The sequence below is a fragment of the Hordeum vulgare genome, chromosome 2H, assembly GCF_904849725.1.
Source record: "Hordeum vulgare subsp. vulgare chromosome 2H, MorexV3_pseudomolecules_assembly, whole genome shotgun sequence".
NCBI classification, from domain to species: Eukaryota; Viridiplantae; Streptophyta; class Magnoliopsida; order Poales; family Poaceae; genus Hordeum; species Hordeum vulgare.
In genome coordinates this window covers 342,973,257-342,988,145 of record NC_058519.1, presented here as the reverse complement: position 1 = coordinate 342,988,145, position 14,889 = coordinate 342,973,257, and positions in this window count along the sequence as shown.

Sequence of the window (14,889 nt, the reverse complement as noted above, 5' to 3'; positions counted from 1 at the left end):
AGAAATACTTGTGTTTAGTTAGTGATTCCCGTAACATGCACGTATGGTGAACCGCTATGTTAGGAAGTCGAAGCATAATTTGTTTATTGATTGTCATCCTTTGTGTTGCGGTCGGGATCGCGTGATGGTTAACCCCTACCCTTCCCCTAGGAGTATGCGTTTAGCACTTTCTTTCGATTACTAATAAAAACTTTCGCAATAAGTATGTGAGTTCTTCATGACTAATGTGAGTCCATGGTATAGATGCACTTTCACCTTCCACCATTGCTAGCCTCTCTACTGCCGCGCAACTTTCGTCGGTACACAAAACCACCATATACCCTCCTCAAAACAGCCACCATACCTACCTATTTTGGCATTTTCATAGCCATTCCGAGATATATTGCCATGCAACTCCCACCGTTCCGTCTCATGACATGTGTCGTCACTTTCATATTGCCATCGCATGATCGTAAGATAGCTAGCGAGATGTTTCAACGTCATACGCTAAGCTAGATCCTTGCACATCCCGGTACACTGTCGGAGGCATTTCCTATAGAGTCCTCATCGTTCTAAGCATTGAGTTGTGAGTAAATTAATGTGTGATGATCATCATTATTAGAGCATTGTCCCATGTGAGGATATAAAAAAAGAGGCCAAAGTTGCCCACACAAAGAAAAAGAGATATGGAAAAAGGACAAAGTGCCCAAACCAAAAAAAGAGAAAAAGAGAGAAGGGACAATGCTACTATCCTTTTCCACACTTGTGCTTCATAATAGCACCATGTTCTTCATGATTGAGAGTCTCTTGTTTTATCACCACCATATGCTAGTGGGAATCTTCATTATATAACTTGGCTTGTATATTCCAATGATGGGCTTCGTCAAAATTGCCCTACGTCTTCGTGAGCAAGCAAGTTGTATACACACCCACTAGTTCTCCTTTTGAGCTTTCACATACTTATAGCTTTAAGTGCATCCATTGCATGGTAATCCCTACTTTTTCACATGGATATCTATTGATGGGCATCTCCATAGCCCATTTGATACGCCGAGTCGATGTGACCATCTCCTCCTTTTTGTCTCACAACCTCCACCACACTTTATTCCACCTATAGAGCTATATCCATGGCTCATGCTCATGTATTGCGTGAGATTGAAAAAGGTTTGAGAAATTAAGAGTGCGAAAACAATCACTTGGCCAATATCGGGGTTGTGCATGATTTAAATTAGTTGTGTGGGGATGATGGAGCATAGCTAGACTATATGATTTTGTAGGGATAATTTTCTTTGGCCTTGTTATTTGAAAGTTCATGATTACCTTGCTAGTTTGCTTGAAGTATTATTGTTTTCATGTCAATAGCTAACTATTGTTTTGAATCTTACGGATCTGAACATTCATGTCACATGAAAGAAGTTACAAAGGACAAATAGGCTAGGTAGCATTCCACATCAAAAATTCAGTCTTTATCACTTCCCTACTCGAGGACGAGCAGGAGTTAAGCTTGGGGATGCTTGATACGTCTCCAACGTATCAATAATTTTTGATGGTTCCATGCTATTATCTTGTCAAACTTTGGATGTTTTGTATGCCTTTTATATCTTTTTTGGGACTAACTTATTAACTCAGTGCCAAGTGCCAGTTCCTGTTTTTTCCGTGTTTTTGACCCTTTTCAGGGGAGAATATTAAACGGAGTCCAAACGGAATAAAACCTCCAAAAATATTTTTTTCCGAAACAGAAGATACGCAGGAAGCTTGAGAACCAAGGCAAAGGGTACCAGGGGAGGCCACAAGCCCCCTAGGCGCGGCCAGGGGCGGCCCGCGCCTAGCAGGCTTGTGGGTCCCCTGTGGCTCGTCTGCCCTACTTCTTCCGCCTATAAATCCCCGAAAAATCCAAAACCACGAAAGAGATCCACGAAAATACTTTTCCGCCGCCGCAAGCTTCTGTCTCCGCAAGATCCCATCTGGGGCACGTTCTGGTGCCCTGCCGGAGGGGGGATTCGGATACGGAGGGCTTCTTCATCAACACCATTGCCTCTCCGATGATACGTGAGTAGTTCACCATAGACCTTTGTGTCCATAGCTAGTAGCTAGATCGCTTCTTCTCTCTCTTGGATCTTCAATACAAAGTTCTCCATGATCTTCATGGAGATCTATCCGATGTAATCTTTTTTTGCGGTGTGTTTATCGAGATCCGATGAATTGTGGATTTATGATCAGATTATCTATGGATCGTATTTGAGTTTCTTCTGATCTCTTATATGCATGATTTCATATCCTTGTAATTCTCTTCGAGTTGTGGGTTTTGTTTGGGCAACTTGATCTATGATTCTTGCAATGGGAGAAGTGCTTGGTTTTGGGTTCATACCGTGCGGTGACCTCACCCAGTGACAGAAGGGGTAGCGAGGCACGCATCGTGTTGTTGCCATCAAGGATAAAAAGATGGGGTTTATATCTATTGCATGAATTTATCCCTCTACATCATGTCATCTTGCTTAAGGCGTTACTCTGTTCGTCATGAACTCACTACACTAGATGTATGCTGGATAGGAGTCGATGTGTGGAGTAATAGTAGTAGATGCAAAAAGTATCGGTCTACTTGTCTCGGACGTGATGCCTATATGTATGATCATTGCATTAGATATCGTCATGACTTTGCGCGGTTCTATGAATTGCTTGACATTAATTCGTTCACCCACCGTAATATTTGCTATTTTGAGAGAAGCCTCTAGTGAACACTATGTCCCTCGGGTCTACTTCACATCTTATTTTCAGCCCTACACTTTTACTTTATTGCACTTTCCGCCTTCAGATATCACCTTGCAATCAATCTTGAAGGGATTGACAACCCCTTTGTAGCGTTGGGTGCAAGCTTGCTGTTTTTCCGCAGGTACATTGGTGCCTCATCTTGATACTCCTACTGGATTGATACCTTGGTTCTCAAACTAAGGGAAATACTTACTGCTACTGTGCTGCATCACCATTTCCTCTTCAAGGGAAAAAAACCAACGCAACCTCAAGAGGTGGCACACATCATTAGGAGAATCATGTGATGGACTAGACCCAAACTATGAACGTAGCATATTGATCGTGTCGTTTTATTGCTATTGTTTTCTGCGTGTCAAGTATTTATTTATATGACCATGAGATCAGATAACTAACTGGCACCGGAGCAATACCTTGTGTGCATCAAATGTCGCAACGTAACTGGGTGACTATAAAGGTGTTCTACACGTATCTCCAAAGGTGTCCGTTGAGTTAGTATGGATCAAGACTGAGATTTGTCACTCCGAGTGACGGAGAGGTATCTCGGGGCCCACTCGGTAATACAACATCACACACAAGCCTTCAAGCAATGTGACTAACTGTAAGTCACGAGATCTTGTATTACGGAACGAGTAAAGAGACTTGCCGGTAACAAGATTGAAATAGGTATGCGGATATCGACGATCAAATCTCGGGCAAGTAACATACCGAAGGACAAAGGGAATGACATACGAGATTATATGAATCCTTGACACCGAGGTTCAACCGGCAAGATCTTCGGATAATATGTAGGATCCAATATGGGCATCCAGGTCCCGCTATTGGATATTGACCGAGGAGTCTCTCGGGTCATATCTGCATAGTTCTCGAACCCGCAGGGTCTGCACACTTAAGGTTCGATGATGTTTTAGTATAGTTGAGTTATATGTGTGGTTACCGAATTTTGTTCGAAGTCCCGGATTAGATCACGGACGTCACGAGGGTTTCGGGAATGGTCCGGAAACGAAGATTGATATATAGAATGGTTTCATTTGGTCACCGGAAAGTTTCGGGCAATTCCCGTAGTGTATCGGGAGTGAGCCTAAGGCCCTAGGGTGGCGCCACAAGTCCTTAGTGGGTTGGTGGCGTCAGCCCAAGAGGGCTATGACGCCACATAAAGAAAATACCAAAATAAAAGAAAAAGGAAAAAAAGAGGGAAGTGGGAAGGAAGAGGAGGACTCCTCCTTCCCAAACCGAATTGGAGGAGGAGTCCTCCTCCTCCTGGCGGCCGACGCACCTTGAGGTCCTTGTCCCTCAAGGCTAGCCCCTCCCCCTCCCTCCAATATATAGTGGTGGTTTAGGGCTTTTTGAGACACAACTTTGCCACGTGCAACTCTAGCCTATACCACACAGTTTTACCTCTAGATCGGATTTCTGCGGAGCTCGGGCGGAGCCCTGCAGGAGTAGATCATTGATGTCAATTGTTCTTCCCCTTGCAACGGCACCAGAAGAATGCTGCTAGCACTCTCCGGCAATCGAAACTAGAAGAATGTTGTTGACGGCCCACCAGCGCGTGGGATCGTAGCAGTTTTCGAGGGTAGAGTATTCGACCCAAATTTGTTGATACGCCTATAGGAGGTGAGAGGATACTCTCAAGTATTAGCAGCTGAATATGTTAGATTCAACCACACTTGAAAGATTAGTATCTGCAAGCAAAGTAGTAACAGCAAAGTAGTATGATAACAATGGTGTCAGAAACGATCTGTTGACGGCAGACTATTCCTAACGATTGTATCAATGGTGCCAAGTTGCCTCGTTGACAGAAATTGTCAGTTCCCATCAACGACCAGCGAACCAAAATTGTACAGGTAGCAGCAGTGTAACAAGCAATAGCAGCGGCAAGGAAAAGAGTAGTGACAGCAGTAGCAAGTAGCAACAATAGCAAGCGACAGTAGTAGCAACAGTAGCAGCAGAGCAAGACAAGTAATAGCAGTAGCAACAGTAGTAACAGCAGCAGAGCAAGACAAGTAACAGCAGCAGAGCAAGACAAGTAACAGCAGCAGTAGGACAAACTCGTAGACAATGGGTCGGTGATTTGTTTGGATGATATTCATCATGCAACATTTATAACACGGAGAGATATGTGGCTAGCTCCCGTTCGTCAATGTGATGTAGGCATGCATTCCGTGTGTCGTCATACGTGCTTAGGGAAAAGAACTTGCATGACATCTATTGTCCATCCCTCCCGTGGAAGCGGGGTCCAAAAGGAAACTACGGGATATTAAGGTTCTCCTTTCAAAACAGAACTGGACCAACGCATTAGCACTTGGTGAACACATGAACTCCTCAAACTATGGTCATCACCAGGAGTGGTTCTAGTTATTATCACTCCGGGGTTGCCGGATCATAACACATAGTAGGTAACTATAACTTGCAAGATCGGATCTAAAACACACATATATTGGTGACAACATAATAATTTCAGATCTGAAATCATGGCACTCGGGCCCTAGTGACAAGAATTAAGCATGGCAAAGTAGTAGCAACATCAATCTCAGAACATAGTGGATACTAGGGATCAATCCCCATCAAAACTAACTCGATTACATGATAGGTATCATCCTACTCATCACCGCCCAGCGAGCCTACGAATAGATTACTCACGAACGACGAAGAGCTTCATGGAATTGGAGAGGGAAGAAGGTTGATGATGACGATGGCGACGATTTCCCCTCTCCGGAGCCCAAGACGGACTCCAGATCTGCCCTCCAAATGAAGAACAGGTGGTGGCGGCGCCTCCATATCGCAAACGCGACGAAAACTTCTCTTTTTATTTTTTCTAGGACGAAAGGGAACTTATAGACCTGAGGTTGGGGGCGGCAGAGCCGTGTGGGCCCCACAAGCCTGCCCACCGCCACCAGGGGGTGGTGGCAGAGCCAGGGCTTGTGGCCCACTGGCCAACCCCCTCAGGTGGAACTTGGCGCGGATATTTTTCATATTTTCCAAAAATGCTCCCCGTAAATTTTCAGGACGTTTGGAGAACTTTGATTTCTTCACAAAAATAACACCAAAGCAATTCTGCTAAAAACAGCGTCAGTCCAGGTTAGTTCCATTCAAATCATGCAAATTAGAGTCCAAAACAAGGGCAAAAGAGTTTGGCAAAGTAGATACGATGGAGACGTATCACCTCCCCCAAGCTTAAAACCTTGCTTGTCCTCAAGCAACTCAGTTGACAAACTGAGAGAGAAAGAAAAACTTTGACAAACTCTATTTGATCTTGTTGTTGCAACTATGTCTAACTCATAACCAGAATTTCAGCAAGATCACAAGTTAACCACATAAGCAAGTGACACAAAGGTCTCACGGTAAGCTAATATCAATGGCATAATCAGCTAATGAGCAAATAATAATGAGTTTCAAATACCAACACTTCAATCAAAACAAGCATGAAGCAATATGAATAGGTGGTATCTCGCTAGCTCTTTCTGAGACCGCAAAACATAAATGCAGAGCACTTTCAAAGATGAAGGGCTTACTAAACATTGTAATTCATAGCAACGAAGATCCAGTCATAGTCATACTCAATATCAATCAAAAGCAAAGCATAAAAATGGCAGAGGTGCTCTCTAATTGGTGCTTATATAAGAGGAGGATGACTCGACAGGAAAACAAATAGACAGGCCCTTCGCAGAGGGAAGCATTGATTTGCAGAGGTGCCAGAGCTCAAGCATTGAAAACAGAGATAATAATTTTGGGTGGCATGCTTTCATTGTCAACGCAATGACCAAGAGTTCTCAATATCTTCCATGCTACTCATGCTATAGGCGGTTCCCAAACAGAAAAGTAAAGTTTTAAATCCCCCACCACCAATCAATCACACTCCACGGCTAGCCGAATCCTCGGGTACCGTCCATACTAACATCAATCCGAGGGGAGTCTTGTTTTACAGTTACGTTTTCGATTTAAGCGTGGAACTGGGCATTCCAATTACCGGCCCCTTTCTTGTGAATGACAGTGAATAAACACATGTCGAGGATAACACTCCTAGCATGGAAGATACCAATAGCCCCCTGTCACCACATGAGCGGTTCGGGCATGCAAAACAGATTATTTCTTAAAGGTTTAGAGAATGGCACGTGCAAATTTACTTGGAACGACAGGTAGATACAACAAATAGGTAGGTATGGTGGACTCTCATGGAAAAACTTTTGGGTTTATGGAAGTGGATGCACAAGCAGTATTCCGCTTAGTACAAGTGAAGGCTAGCAAAAGACTGGGAAGCGACCAACTAGAGAGCGACAACAGTCATCAAGATGCAATGAGTTTGACTAACATTAAATGCAAGCATGAACAGGATATAAATCACCATGAACACGAACATCATAGAGGCTATGTTGATTTTGTTTCAACTACATGCATGAACATGCGCCAAGTCAAGCCACTTGAAACATTCAAAGGAGAATACCATCCTATCATACTACATCATAGTCATCTCAAAATCTATGTTGGCAATCAAGACAAACCATTATAAGCTCTCAGCTAAATAAGCATGGCATCAGAAACTATGATCTCTAAGTAGTCATTGCAAACATGGTTCTCTCACAACAAAGCTAAATCTGGGTCGACAAGCTAGTCATATTTACAAAAACAAAATAGATAGAGTTCATACCAGCTTTTCAGTCTCAGTCACTTCATATATCATCATTGTTGCCTTTCATTTGCACGATCGAACGATGTGAACGATAATAAGAGTGCGCGTGCATTGGACTAAGCTGAATCTGCAGGCAAACACAAAGGAGAAGACAAAGTAATATGGCTCTTTTGAAAGCTAAACAGGTAAGCATGTAAGAACCAATAAACATTATAACCAATATCTTCTACCTTGACACAAAGAAAAATAAAACTATTTACACAGGAAAGCTCCCAACAAGCAAAAGAAGAAAGAAAAATCTTTTTGGGTTTTCTCAAAAGGACACAAAACAAGAAAACGAAAATAAACTAGCATGGATAATACAGTGGCAAAGTGTAAACACCGGCTAACAAAGTGAAAGCATAAGCATGAATGTAAAGTCGGTGAGAACACGTACTCCCCCAAGCTTAGGCTTTTGGCCTAGCTTGGTCTATTCCCATGGATGGTCCTAGCGAAACCCAAAATCATAATGGGTGTTATACTGGAGTGCTGCAGCCACTGCCTGAATAGCTGCCTCACGAAGTTGAGCAGCAGTCGCGTCCCTCTCATACTCCTCTCCTTCTCCTATTTTTATGTAGTATCTTCGTTTTACCTGAAAGTCAAAGAAAGCATGAGCAGGAAGGGTAATATGGAAAACACGCTGCCGGTTAAATATCAAGCGGTATAGGAGGGATCCATGATCTCTCTCAAGGAACTGGTAGCGTGTTAGAGCGACACGATCAAGGTAGGTTGTACGGAGAGGAGGGTCTTCTGGACGGATGGATACACCAAGAAAATTTGCTAAGCGTGTAGCATAAACTCCACCAAAGAAATCCCCCTCACTAGCATTTTTATTCAGCCTCCTTGCTATTATAGCTTCCATATTGAAGCTCCTGTCACCTGTTACTGCGCTCTTAAGGATACTAAGGTCGGAAGCGCATAGGTGACAATGTGCACCCTTGCCGTTAATGCACCTACCTATGAAGAGGGCAAGGTAGTGCAAGGCATGGAAATGGATGCTTCCTATGGTGGCTTGCGTGATATCTCTGGTTTCTCCAACGGTTATACTGGAGACAAAGTCTCTGACCGAAGACTTAGAAGGATCATTAATACTACCCCCATCGGGTATCTTGCAAATCCTATTCAAATCCTCCAAATCCACGGTATAGGATTTATCGTACAGATCAAACAGTATGGATGAGTCACGGCCAACTGAGAATTTAAATCCACGCAGAAAGAGGCAGTGAGCATAGCATACTGTTCACATTTATCTGAGAGGAATTCTTCTAAACCGGCATTGCGGATAAGTGTATCAAACTCATCCTTGAAACCTGCTTCGATCATGAACTCATCGGAAGGCCATTCACATGGTTGTACCGGTGCGTCCCTTAGTTGAAAAGGTTCGGGCTCCCAAAAAGAGAGACGAGGACCCTTCCTTACGTGAGGAACCACCATGAAATTTCCTCCTGAACATAATTTCCTTTCGATGAAATTTTTAAAGTTCAAGAGAAAAGTGAATGAAGACCCACCACACCTTGTAGCAACTACTCTTACTAGTGCCTAGAGACCGTATCATGTGCTAAAACTAATTGGGACCAGCTAAAATCAACCTTTCAAGCTCAAGAACGGGGCCAAGGTAGCAAGAATACGCGAAGGATAAAGCACTAGAGCAAAAACTAATTGGACCAATGGAGGAGTCACTTACCAAGGAGTAATTTCCCCAAAACGGTTCGGAGAATGGTGCTTTGAGCAAGGAGATCGAAAATCACAGCCAAATGAGCAAGAACACGGGTTTGAGCTGCGAAACATTTTTTCTCGAGGTGGAAGAAGAGGCTGGGAGCTGGAATGAGTGGAGGGGGTCCCTGTGGGCCCCACAAGCTTGCACTCCGCCACCAGGGGGGTAGGTGGCGGTGGAAGGTCTTGTGGCCCACTAGTCTGGCCCCCAGGCCAGCTCTCAGGCCCAGTAATTTTCAAAAATTCCAGAAAAAATCATACTAAATTTTCAGGACCATCGGAGAACTTTTATTTTGGAGGTATTTTTCTCCGAGACGCTAAAACAGAAAACAGGAAAAGCTAAACTAATTCTATCATTTTTCTTCTAAGCAAAAGAAAATGAAAGCTTAAAAAGAGGTATGTGACTCTTTGATTCATCCGTTTCATGGTCATCGAAAGAAATCCGTCAATGGGATTGATCAAGTCCTTATGACAAAACCTTCTCGAATCGCAAGAGAGAATGGGGAATTTTCGAATAGCCACTAAGTCACCTCAATGGGGATATGTATCTCCCCAACAAGCAAATCATACTTCATCTTGACACGAGGAATAGGGCATTCAAAGCTCCCTAAAAGAATCGATGAAGTCTTTTCGATAGCATTGATGCAATGTACTTGATATCGTTTCTTCGGAAAGTGCACGGTGTGCTCATTACCGTTGACATGGAAAGTGACATTGCCTTTGTTGCAATCTATAACAGCCCCTGCAGTGTTTAAAAAGGGTCTTTTGAGGATGACAGCCATGGCATCATCCTCAGGAATATCCAAGATAACAAAGTTTGTTAAGATGGTGGTGTTAGCAACCACAACATGCACATCCTTGCAAATGTCGATAGGGAAAGCAGTTAATTTGTCAGCCATTTGCAGAGAAATTTCAGTGGGTGTCAACTTACCCAACTCAAGTCTACGATAAAGAGAGAGCGACATAACACTAACACCGGCTCCAAGGTCACATAAGGCAGTTCTTACAAAGTTTCCTTTAATGGAGCAAGGTATAGTGGGCACTCCGGGATCACCAAGTTTCTTAGGAGTTCCACCTTTGAAAGTGTAATTGGCAAGCATGGTGGAGATCTCAAGATCTGGTATCTTCTGCTTATTAGTCACGATATCTTTCATGTACTTGGCATACGGAGACATCTTGAGCATATCAGTTAACCGCGTCTGTAGAAAGATGGGTCTTATCATCTCAACGAAGCGCTCAAAATCCTCATCATCCTTTTTCTTGGATGCCTTAGGAGGGAAGGGCATAGGTCTCTGAACCCATGGCTCTCTTTCTTTACCATGCTTCCCAGCAGTGAAGTCATTCTTATCGTATTTCTTAGGTTGTGGGTCATCAGGATTAACCGTAGATTCAATCTCCACATCCTCATCATTGCTAGGTTGAGCATTATTATGAACATCACTGTCCATATTGTCACCAGGTTCATGTTCATCACCAGATTGTGTTTCTGCATCAGACGCAGAAATATCATTAGGTTCTTCAGGTGTGATAGTATTTGGTGAACTGGCATGCAGGCTTCTATCATCCTTCTTCTTCTCCTTAGGATGACTGGGTGTATCGGCATTGATTCCTTGAGAATCTTGATCAATTCTCTTAGGATGACCTTCAGGATACAAAAGTTCCTGAGTCATTTTGCCTCCTCTAGTAATGACTCTGACAGAGTTGTCATTTAATTCATTGAGCAAGTCATTCTGAGCCTTAAGTACTTGTTCTACCTGAGTAGTAATCATAGAAGCATGTTTACTCAGAAGCTTCAGATCATTGACATTTCTGTCTACACAAGCACTTCAATGGCTAAGCATACGAGTACTTTGTTCCAAATGTCTGCTAACATAATCATTGAAACTCTGTTGTTTGGCAACAAAGTTGTCAAATTCATCAAAGCATAGGCTAGCAGGTTTGTCAAAAGGAATATCACTCTCATCAAACCTACGCAGAGAATTCACTTCTACTACCTGTATCGGGTTATCGAGACCATGGATCTCTTCGATAGGTGGTAGATTTTTGACATCTTCAGATCTAATGCCTTTCTCTTGCATAGATTTCTTTGCTTCTTGCATATCTTCGGGACTGAGGAATAGAATACCTCTTTTCTTCGGAGTTGTCTTAGGAGGTGGTTCGGGAATAGTCCAAGCATTATCGTTGATCAAGATGTTATTCAGTAGGGTCTCAGCTTGTTCTACAGTTCGTTCCCTAAAAACACAACCGACACAACTATCTAGGTGGTCTCTAGAGGCATCGGTAAGTCCGTTATAGAGGATATCAAGTATCTCATTCTTCTTAAGAGGGTGATCACGCAAAGCATTCTGTAGCTGGACGAGCCTCCCCCAAGCTTGTGGAAGACTCTCTTCTTGGAGTTGAGCAAAGTTGTATATTTCCTGCAAAGCAGCTTGCTTCTTATGGGCAGGGAAATATTTCTCACAGAAGTAATAGACCATCTCCTCGGGACTACTCACACATCCAGGAGCAAGAGAGGTGAACCAGGTTTTAGCATCATCCTTTAGAGAGAAAGGAAACAACTTAAGGATATAGTAGTGGCGGATCTTCTCCTCATTAGTGAAAAGGGTGGCTATATCGTGTAGTTTGGCAAGATGGGCTACGACCGTCTCAGACTCATAACCGTGAAAAGGATCAGATTTTACTAGAGAGATTATCTCAGGGTCGACAGAGAATTCATAATCCTTATCAGTGATAAAGATAGGTGAAGTAGCAAACTTCGGGTCGTATTTCATCCTAGCTTCCCGAGATTTTTCCTTCCACTTGAGAAGTAATTTCTCAACATCATAGGCATCCTTACACGCAAGAAATCCTCAGCTATCTCTCCCTCCATAACGTAACCCTCAGGTATATCAGGCAATTCATATCTAGGAGAGCTAGATCTAGCAGGAGCAAAAGCAGGTTCTATCTCAATAGTATCGGTAGTTTCAAAAGCATCACGAGCATTGGCAGTAACTCTAGCAATATGAGCATCAAGGAACACCCCTAGTGGAACATCAGGCAAAGTAGCATCTCTAGCAGTATCAAGCATAGCATCATCAAGCAAAATAGCATCTCTAGCATCATCAGGCAAAGCAGTATCAAGCATAGCATCTCTAGCAGTATCAAGCATAGCATCTCTAGCAGTATCAGGCATAGCATCAGGCATAGTATCAAGCATAGTATCATCAGGCATAGTATCAAGCATAGCATCTCTAGCAGTAGAATCATAAGTATCATCAAGCACAGGCGACATATCAAGATTTCTAGCAGGAGGTGATGTCACAAACTAACTCATAACTGAAGGTGAATCAAGTGCAGAGCTGATGGCAATTCCTTACCTCCCCTGGTAGTTGAGGGCAAGACTTGGGTCTTCGGATCCTTCAGATTGTTCATAGTGATCAGCAGATATAAATCCCAAGTGACTCAGAGAATATAGCAATACCTCCCCGGCAACGGCGCCGGAAAAATGCATGATGTCAATTGTTCTTCCCCTTGCAATAGCACCAGAAGAATGCTGCTAGCACTCTCCGGCAATCGAAACTAGAAGAATGTTGTTGACGGCCCACCAGCGCGTGGGATCGTAGCAGTTTTCGAGGGTAGAGTATTCGACCCAAATTTGTTGATACGCCTGTAGGAGGTGAGAGGATAATCTCAAGTATTAGCAGCTGAATATGTCAGATTCAACCACAACTGAAAGATTAGTATCTGCAAGCAAAGTAGTAACAGCAAAGTAGTATGATAACAACGGTGTCAGAAATGATCTATTGACGGCAGACTATTCCTAACGATTGTATCAATGGCGCCAAGTTGCCTCGTTGACGGAAATTGTCAGTTCCCGTCAACGACCAACGAACCAAAATTGTAGCAGGTAGCAGCAGTGTAACGAGCAATAGCAGCGGCAAGGAAAAGCGGTAGTGACAGCAGTAGCAAGGAGCAACAGTAGCAAGCGACAGTAGTAGCAACAGTAGCAGCAGAGCAAGACAAGTAATAGCAGTAGCAACAGTAGTAACAGCAGCAGAGCAAGACAAGTAACAGCAGCAGAGCAAGACAAGTAACAGCAGCAGAGCAAGACAAGTAACAGCAGGAGTAGGACAAACTCGTAGGCAATGGGTCGGTGATTTGTTTGGATGATATTCATCATGCAACAGTTATAACACGGAGAGATATGTGGCTAGCTCCCGTTCGTCAATGTGATGTAGGCATGCATTTCATGTGTCGTCATACGTGCTTAGGAAAAAAACTTGCATGACATCTATTGTCCATCCCTCCCGTGGCAGCAGGGTCCAAAAGGAAACTACGGGATATTAAGGTTCTCCTTTTAATACAGAACCGGACCAACGCATTAGCACTTGGTGAACACATGAACTCCTCAAACTATGGTCATCACCGGGAGTGGTTTCGGGTATTGTCACTCCGGGCTTACCGGATCATAAGACATAGTAGGTAACTATAACTTGCAAGATCGGATCTAAAACACACATATATTGGTGACAACATAATAATTTCAGATCTGAAATCATGGCACTCGGGCCCTAGTGACAAGCATTAAGCATGGCAAATTAGTAGCAACATCAATCTCAGAACATAGTGGATACTAGGGATCAATCCCCATCAAAACTAACTCGATTATATGATAGATCTCATCCTACTCATCACCGCCCAACGAGCCTACGAATAGATTACTCATGAACGACGAAGAGCTTCATGGAATTGGAGAGGGGAGAAGGTTGATGATGATGATGGCGGCGATTTCCCCTCTCCGGAGCCCAAGACGGACTCCAGATCTGCCCTCCAGATGAAGAACAGGTGGTCGCGGCGCCTCCTTATCGCAAATGCGACGAAAAGTTCTCTTTCTATTTTTTCTGGGACGAAAGGGAACTTATAGACCTGAGGTTGGGGGCGGCAGAGCCGTGTGGGCCCCACAAGCCTGCCCACCGCCACCAGGGGGTGGTGGCGGAGCGAGGGCTTCTGGCCCACTGGCCCACCCCCTCAGGTGGAACTTGGCGCAGATATTTTTCATATTTTCCAAAAAATGCTCCCCGTAAATTTTCAGGACGTTTGGAGAACTTTGATTTCTGCACAAAAATAACACCAAGGTAATTCTGCTGAAAACAGCGTCAGTCCAGGTTAGTTCCATTCAAATCATGCAAATTAGAGTCCAAAACAAGGGCAAAAGAGTTTGGAAAAGTAGATACGATGGAGAACTCAATCATCACCACCATCGGAGCACCGTCATGCTGCCGGAGAACTCATCCACTTCTCCGTCTTGCTAGCTGGATCAAGAAGGACAAGATCATCGTCGAGTTGTACGTGTGCTGAACGCGGAGGTGTCCTCCGTTCGGCACTAGATCGGAACGGATCATGGGACGCCTCGCGGGACGGTTCGAGGGACGTGAAGACGTTCCACTACATCAACCGCGTTTCTTAAGACTTCTCGATGTGCGATCTACAAGGGTACGTAGATCTAATCTCCACTCGTAGATGGACATCACCATGATAGGTCTTCGTGTGCGTAGGAATTTTTTTGTTTCCCATGCAACGTTCCCCATCACGGCGGGGGGCGGCGGCGGTCGGGCGGGAAGCGGGCGGGCAGACGCGGGCAAGTGGGCGGGAAGGGAAGACGGCAGAGCTCGTGGAAGCGTTCCCATGAGGGCATGCCGCCCTCGTCCTGCTCGAGGGCGTAATACGTCTGTGCGGCGCCTCGGAGGTGATATGAGGCTAGCCAAGTGCGGTCCGATGCGAGC